Below are 8,041 nucleotides of genomic sequence, written 5' to 3'. Positions count from 1 at the left end.
GACGATCCAATACAATCTATTTGACGTGGATTTACAGAAATTAATCTTATGTCGCGTTACCAACCCTAAAAACTACCAATTTGCATCGCCACCAGACACTTAAACAGCCAATTTCGCTGTATAACTTTTTGACGATAATCGACAATCAAAAATCGGTAATTAACTTTGATTATACTTTCTGCATACCGTTTAAATCGTTGTTATGTCAACAATGAACTTTGATCTAAGATCAAAGTTGATTATACTTTCTGCATACCACCCTTAGCATAAAAATTAACTCTTTAAGGGAGCAGTAAATTTATAGCATACCTTGCTATACCACCCTTAGCATAAAAATTAACTCTTTAAGGGAGCAGTAAATTTATAGCATACCTTGCTATAAGAATTTAAATAAATATGTGCATCAGTCAAATTAGTTTTGTGCAATGGTGTAACACTATCTTTGTTATACAGTGATATAACATGGCTCCAAAGTATATCCCACCCAGCTTTGTTAAAAAATTTGGTTCCTCCAGGTTTAGAACTAAACAGTGTATTTCTAGTTGTCTGCAATAAATTGTATGGTATAAAGAAGTGATATGGTTCAGTAATATATTAATAATGCATGATATACCTTAAGTAAATGACTGGTGTCTGAACATAAAAACACTGGGTAACTTGGTCGGGATGGGTTTGAGCAAATGTTATGTAATATTTCTTTGATGATGTCTTCTAATTTTGGTATCGGTACAAGCTGTACCTTCGAGTGGTGAACTGCCAAGTCGTTGAATCTTGGCTTCAGCTGATAGTCACCGTACCGGGCCAACGCTCGAGAAAATCCGTTTATGTATAAACCTTTTGCATAAACGCCATAAGGAGGACGTCTAACGGGAGCTCTTTGTGGCTTACTGAAGTTTTCAAGACGTTGTATATAGCTGGGAACAATAAAGCAGGTCTTGTTTCAGATTTTTATTTAAATATTCTTTTAACTTTTCTGTCCATGTGGTGTACAATACGCCAAGTATTTCATGAAAAGTTGCTTTGTCAACTACATTTATCAATTTTTCTATGTCGTCCTTTACAACCTTAAAGGGGCATACCAACGAAAAATGAAAATTTGTATATGGGTAGATATGCTCAAATGTAACCTAAACGTACCATCAAGGTTTGCCAAAACGATTTGGCTTCTAAAAAAATTGAGTGAAAAAAAAAACCGCTGGAGTAAAATAAAATCGGCTGTTTCGACAATGCATGGGATTTCCCATAAGAAAAAAATTCACTCAACTTGATCGTTTCTAGTCTCTAAAATACCAAAGAAAATTCAAATTTTATTTCTGGTTTGGTATAATGAATGCTTCTTCTTCAAGAATATATAAAAAAAATTGTAAAACATAGACCTTATCATGTTTTAATTTTTTCGATTGAACGTAGTAGGTAGGTACACACCAGATTATGCCGACTCCGCATATTTTCAAACCGAATTTTCAACACGAAAACCTGACTTTTTATATAAAAAAAATTATACAGTAGGTACTAGTGAGACATAATGAACTTTTTAATATAAAAAAAGTTCTAAAAATTTACTACTAAGAAAAAAAGTGCTGAGTCAGCATATTTTGTAGCTATGTTCAATCGAAAATTAAAACATAACAAAGTCTATGTTTTACAATTTTTTTTATATAGGTTTGAAGAAGAAGCATCCATTATACCAAATAGGAAATAAAATTTGAATTTTCTTTAGTATTTTCAAAAGTAGAAACGATCAAAGTTGAGTGAAATTTTTTCTTATGGGAAATCCCCATGCATTGCTAAACGGCCATTTTTTTTACTCCAGCGGTCGAATTTGCGGTTTTCAAACTCATTTTTTTCAAAAGCTGTTTTGTATTTTAAAATTTTGATGGTAGCTTTAGATCACATTTGAGCATATCTATCAATACACAAATTTTAATTTTTTCGTTGGTATGCCCCTTTAAGGTTGTAAAGGACGACATAGAAAAATTGATAAATATAGTTGACAAAGCAACGGTTCCAAATTGTTTCACCGAAAACCCCACGTCTCGGATGACATGATTATTTGGTGCAGTATACATTCACTAACTTTGGAAATGTTGCCTGAAAAGCTTTTGTGATTCCCCGTTCTCGATCCGTCACGAACGGTACATTGACAGCTTTATTCAATCCTCGTGAAAGAAGTCGCGATGGTATCTGGCAAACTTTCTGTCATGTATCATGAAGGCAAATGGGAATATCGGGTCTTTATCCAACATCACATTGCGACATACCTGCACTGAAACGTAAAAGTCTCCCATACAGAAAGTCGTATCATACGATATCACCTGTTTTAAATCCTTATGCTGGGCGGATACTTTGATGCGATATCCGACGTTAATGCTGGGCGGATACTTTGATGCGATATCCGAAGTTAATGCTGGGCGGATACTTTGATGCGATATCCGACGTTAATGCTGGGCGGATACTTTGATGCGATATCCGACGTTAATTTAATCATCTCCGGTTCTGCAATGTGCACCACAAGATCCGGGCCAGTTAAAAATTTCCGGATAAAGCTCCCAGTTTGAGTCGTTAGTTCGTATGTACTAAAAATTTTATCATTAGTTAACAAAGCGTTTCGATTTTGTATGTATTTAACATTAGCGCATTACTTGCGATTTCGTGGCTGGCTGTTGGCAATCCGCGTTTGGTCGGCAACCTTCCTCATTTCAATTTGATACTCGGCGTACGCTTTTTTAGCTGGTTCAATGTTTACTTTCTTGGCGATATTATTGTCCATCGCACGCTTTGAAGTAGAGAGGTGTTTGTTTTTGTGTTTCCGTGGGTTGAGTCTTTATGTATAGTTTCGTCGCCAATGTAATGATTAATATAATGGTATCTCGGTGAGCGAAAATTCTGATACGCGCAATGAATACACATGCCTTTGAAACGAGTTAATGGTCTGTTATCCTTTTCCGGCGGGTTTTTTTATACTGTAGTATATAGTGTTTGTAAATTTCTTTATCTTTGTTGTTACACCCCGTGCGTATAAATCGGTGTTGGTCACATGTGTATTTGGACTTGTATTTACGGTCTGTAGCTTTAAACAGGTATCCTTCTCCTTTCGGTTTTACTTGTGGTTGATCATATACACTTAACGTAGAGTCTTCTAAAAGTTCTTTAGCTAAAGTCAGCGATACTTTGCCTAATTGTACCATGAAAACCGTTGAGCGGACTCTTTAAGTTCAACCAATTAGGGATATCTCCAATTCCTGGTTTTAACAAAGTTTCTGAACTGAAATATGGCTGTGTAAACAGGGTCGTTTTTATCAATAGTATTGGGAGTTCTAAATTGATCTAATTATCGAAATATCTCGAAGTCGTTGTGGTCGTTTATCACTGGGTTGCTTACTTATACGAGATTTAGTATCCCAAACAATTTACGCACAATTGTCCGCATTTCTTTAATTTTTATCAATAATCGCTGTAATCAACAATACTCTCTATGGATTAACACTGCATAAACATAAATGCAAAATAAGAAACATAAAGTATAATTCGCACCGTATCATAAAACGCAGCTTGTTTATTAAAGAGTCCGGACCACGCTCATACAAGTTGGTTTTTAATGAAAGTTTATTCCCAATAAATACTATCTGTGTTTTTTTTTTTGTGAAAAAAAAATAGTTTGGCCACAGCCAAAAAATTCGCCTATTGTTGCGTCACTCGTGGGCACTATGACGTAAATTATGTCACGATCTGTTCTAATCGGTCAGTTGATTTAGTAAGGCTTATGCTTTGCTAGCGGAAAATGAAATAATGCTTGCAGCAAAACAGAGTGTACGTCGACATAACGTTTTCTGTTACTTTTAAATTAAGGAAAACGTTACTTTTAAATTAAGAAATATGCGTAGGTATTACCGTGGCTTGATTTTAGTTTGAAATTAATGTTTTTTTTAAATTGTTTGTAAGTGTATAACACTATTTAATTTATGTCAGTTAACAATAATATAAAAAAGTGTGCTGTATGTAGAAGTATTTTATCTTATAACGCAGTGGTTCCCAAACTTTTTTTTCACCCGGCGCCACTTGAGCTATTCAAAATGTTTGCGGCGCACTTAGCCAAAGGTCTTAGAAATAAAAACGCATTTTTACAGTTTTATCGTGTATTTTAAGATTAGGCTCGTTTAAGCATATGAAACTTAAGCATATGAAAAGTGTTGTACCACAGTCTGGACATGATTATTGCAAACCGAAAGAAATAATTGGCATTGTTACGTAATATACAAATCTACTGTACAGATAGAAATGCGAAAACAAACTTTTTAAATTTTATTATTGAACAAACACGTTGGATTTTAATATAAAACAACAATTTATATTGCAATAAAATATTAATACAAATCAATTATCTCGACCATGCTAAATTGGAAATGTTTCTGCAAATTTTCACGGCGCACTTGACGAGTTGCGTCGGCGCACTAGTGCGCCGCGGCGCCCACTTTGGGAACCGCGGTTATAACGACTTTATAAAACGCCCGTCAAAGCTAATTACTGTTTTTAAATATTAAAAAAAATATGTAAATTAGAAACAGTACACTTTGAACAGGTAAAAAATGCGAAATAGTAAGGTGCTATTTTTTAATGCTCGCTAAATCATAGTAAAATCAATGATTTTTTTTAGTATTCGTGTGCACTCGCGGGCACTATGACGTAAATTATGTCACGATTTATTCTAATCGGTCAGTTGATTTAGAGCTTAGGCTTTGCTAGCCGAAAATGAAATAATGCTTGCAGCAAAACAGAGTGTACGTCGACATAACGTTTTCTGTTACTTTTAAATTAAGGAAAACGTTACTTTTAAATTAAGAAATATGCGTAGATTACCGTGGCTTGATTTTAGTTTGAAATTAGTGTTTTTTGAAATTGTTTGTAAGTATATTACACTATTTAAATTTGTGTCAGTTAACAATAATATAAAAAAGTGTGCTGTATGTAGAAGTATTTTATCTTATCACGACTTTATAAAACGCCCGTCAAAGCTGATTACTGAATAGTACACTTTGAACAGGTAAAAAATGCGAAATAGTAAGGTGCTATTTTTTAATGCTCGCTAAATCATAGTAAAATCAAAGATTTTTTTAGTTTGCGTGTGCGAACGATCAAACTAGTTTCATAGCTTCATAAAACAACCTTGAATATTTTGTACAGTTTGATTTTGTCTCATAAAACTAGTTTTAGTTTTGTAAAAAAACACGGAGATATAAGCATGAAGAAATTAGGCAGGGGTCAGCAAAAAACACGGAGATATAAGCATGAAGAAATTAGGCAGGGTTCAGCCAATATTACATTAATTGAGATAAAAACAACAAAAAATATTGGTTTAACGTTATGTATATGAAGTTCAGGGTTCAGCCAATATTACATTAATTGAGATAAAAACAACAAAAAATATTGGTTTAACGTTATGTATATGAAGTTCATGGCAAAGAACACTAGCATATAATGTTAAACTCGGTAGGTTAACTACAGGTTGCAGAATACTGCTGATGTAAATATATTTCAATTTGGAGTCTCACATTGTATAGTTCTGTATGTTTTCATTGCCAAACTTTGAAAGATTTGCTTTAATTTATACCTCAGGGGGTTTTCAACTATAAGATACTGATATAATAAAATGAAAATATTTTAAAACATATTCGAAATTTGCACTTGGTGATGATTTATGAGAAGAGGCTTCTGCCAAAAACAGAGTAGTAATACCCAGGTTGTAGCAAAAATAAAAACTTTATCAATAGTTATTATCAATTTTCTGTTATTTCAAGTTCATATACATCAGAGTCCGTATATAAACACGAGTTATATCATCACTATAGAAATCTTACAGTGCAACCAAATGGGGCTAAATATTGCCGATGTTTACCCTAGCAACGGGAATTTTTAAAATTTACTGTGATTAATTAGTTTAAAATATTTTTAAAATTCTCGTTACTAGGGTAAACTAATTAATCACAGTTTTAAGTTTTTACTTTAACTCAACATAAATATATATAATTTTCGTTATAGTCCATCCCGGTATATAATATTAAATATGCCGACTTGCTGTGCTCCACACTGCATCAACACAGAAAAAAGCTGCAGACTTTTTCGATTTCTGGAAAAAACTGCGGAAAAGAAAAATTCAAGCCCACGATGAATAGCAAATTATGCCAGGTAATTATGGTTGTTTGCACCACAACTACGTTACGTATACGACTAAACTTTAACATACAGGAACACTTTAAAAGCACCCAGTTTGTTGTTCGCGGTCGACAAGGACGCAAAGTTTTAATCAAAAATGCGATGCCAACCATTTTTAAAACTTTGTGTCCAAATTTACATTGCGTAAGAGAATCTTCAAAAAGAGGGTGTTAACCAATAAACCAACACAACTTGGTAAGTTTAGAGTGAGATCTTTTATTTTTAAACCAATTAACACAATTCTAAATAATGTTGAATCATTTTTAACATGATCACACTTAACTACAAGTGTGGAGGAAGTGTAGAGACGATGGAGGTAAGCAGAGAAATTACCATCGAGGACAGAAAGAAAACCGAATGTTTAAACTGTGTGGATGTCTATTAAAAAAATTAAATTTTTGGAAGAAGAGTAATGCAGTTTCAATAGGCTGTACTAGAATCAGAATCATATTTTCTATATTTAAGCAAAACAGAATGTTGAAAGGAAAAGTTTCTGAGTTTTTAAAGCCAGATCAATTAAGCCATCTTGTCAGAAAAGGAAATTTAAAGACAAAGTGGTTTTTAGAGACTGTAAAAATGGCTTTACTAGTGAGATGCGCAACAGGAGTTAGAGGGTAAATAGTTTAAACAGAAATTTATCTAAAGATTCTTTGCCAGATATGAGTTTTTACGTCAATTGAAACTATATCCCTTGCCTTCACAATCAACTTTAGTATGGAACCAGGGATTCAGTTTAACATAATTGAATGGATAGAGCAAAAGTTAAAACTTTGTAAAGATGTGGAGAAAGATTGCTGTTTATTATTGGATGAAAATTAACTCTGGAAGGCAGGGATTCGCCAATATGTAGACATGCATGGTCACACCACCCTTCAACAGCACTTCTAATGACAAAAACAATGTGCAAATTGCATCTCATGGTTTGTGTTTTATGTTGGAAGGGCTTGGAACACTAAATGGAAGCAAGTAGTAGGTAACTAATTATTCAAAAAATAAGTTTGTTTGATGTGTAACTTTATTATATTTTGCAAGCTTACTATTTGACGGGAGATGCAGTGCAGGCCTTGTGTTGTGGAGGGTAGCAAAACAAATAGTGGAGATAGCTCACAGCAGAGGTTTAAATGTTCGGGCCGTAGTAGGCGACATAGCAGGGTTAAACCGTGGTATATGGAAGGCAGCTGGTGTGACAACACAGAGGTAAAATTATATAGACTTACTTGTCAGGGGGATCTTTAGAACGCGTTTGATTTTAGATCCAAGATATCCCACATCCATGCATTAAGGATGAGATGCTCTACTTTTTAGCAGATCAGTCCCATCTTCTAAAAAATATGAGGACAGCACTGTTGAATCAAGATATTTATTTTCCCGAGTGGGTAATGAATAAGTACGGTTTACCCATAGATATCTAAACATATAGATAGGAAACTAAGGTCACGTGATAAGTGATTTTTGCACTTTAACTGCTAATTTCCGAAATATTATTATTTAAAAAGAAACAATTTACGTTAATATCAATATTTTTCTTTATATTTGAAAGTTTCACGTTATAATATAGTACTTTGTTTGAATTATCAACGAAAAACCAGTTTCAGGCGCTTCACGCTTGACTGGATCTGGTATAAACAGATCGAACGCATTAAATCAGTCCAGTCTGCAGAGTATGACACGTCGCACGTGTATGCGCAAACTTTTAGTTTTGAACAATATCTTATATATTCTGCAGACTGGAATTTATTTACGTTGCTTCAATGTGTCAAATGGCTTACATTAAATATTAAGCAAATATTCTCAAACAGATACATAGAATATAACAGGAAATTTAAAAAGT

The sequence above is a fragment of the Ciona intestinalis genome, unplaced genomic scaffold (genome assembly GCF_000224145.3).
Source record: "Ciona intestinalis unplaced genomic scaffold, KH HT000140.2, whole genome shotgun sequence".
Lineage (NCBI taxonomy): Eukaryota > Metazoa > Chordata > Ascidiacea > Phlebobranchia > Cionidae > Ciona > Ciona intestinalis.
This window is presented reverse-complemented; position numbering follows the sequence as displayed.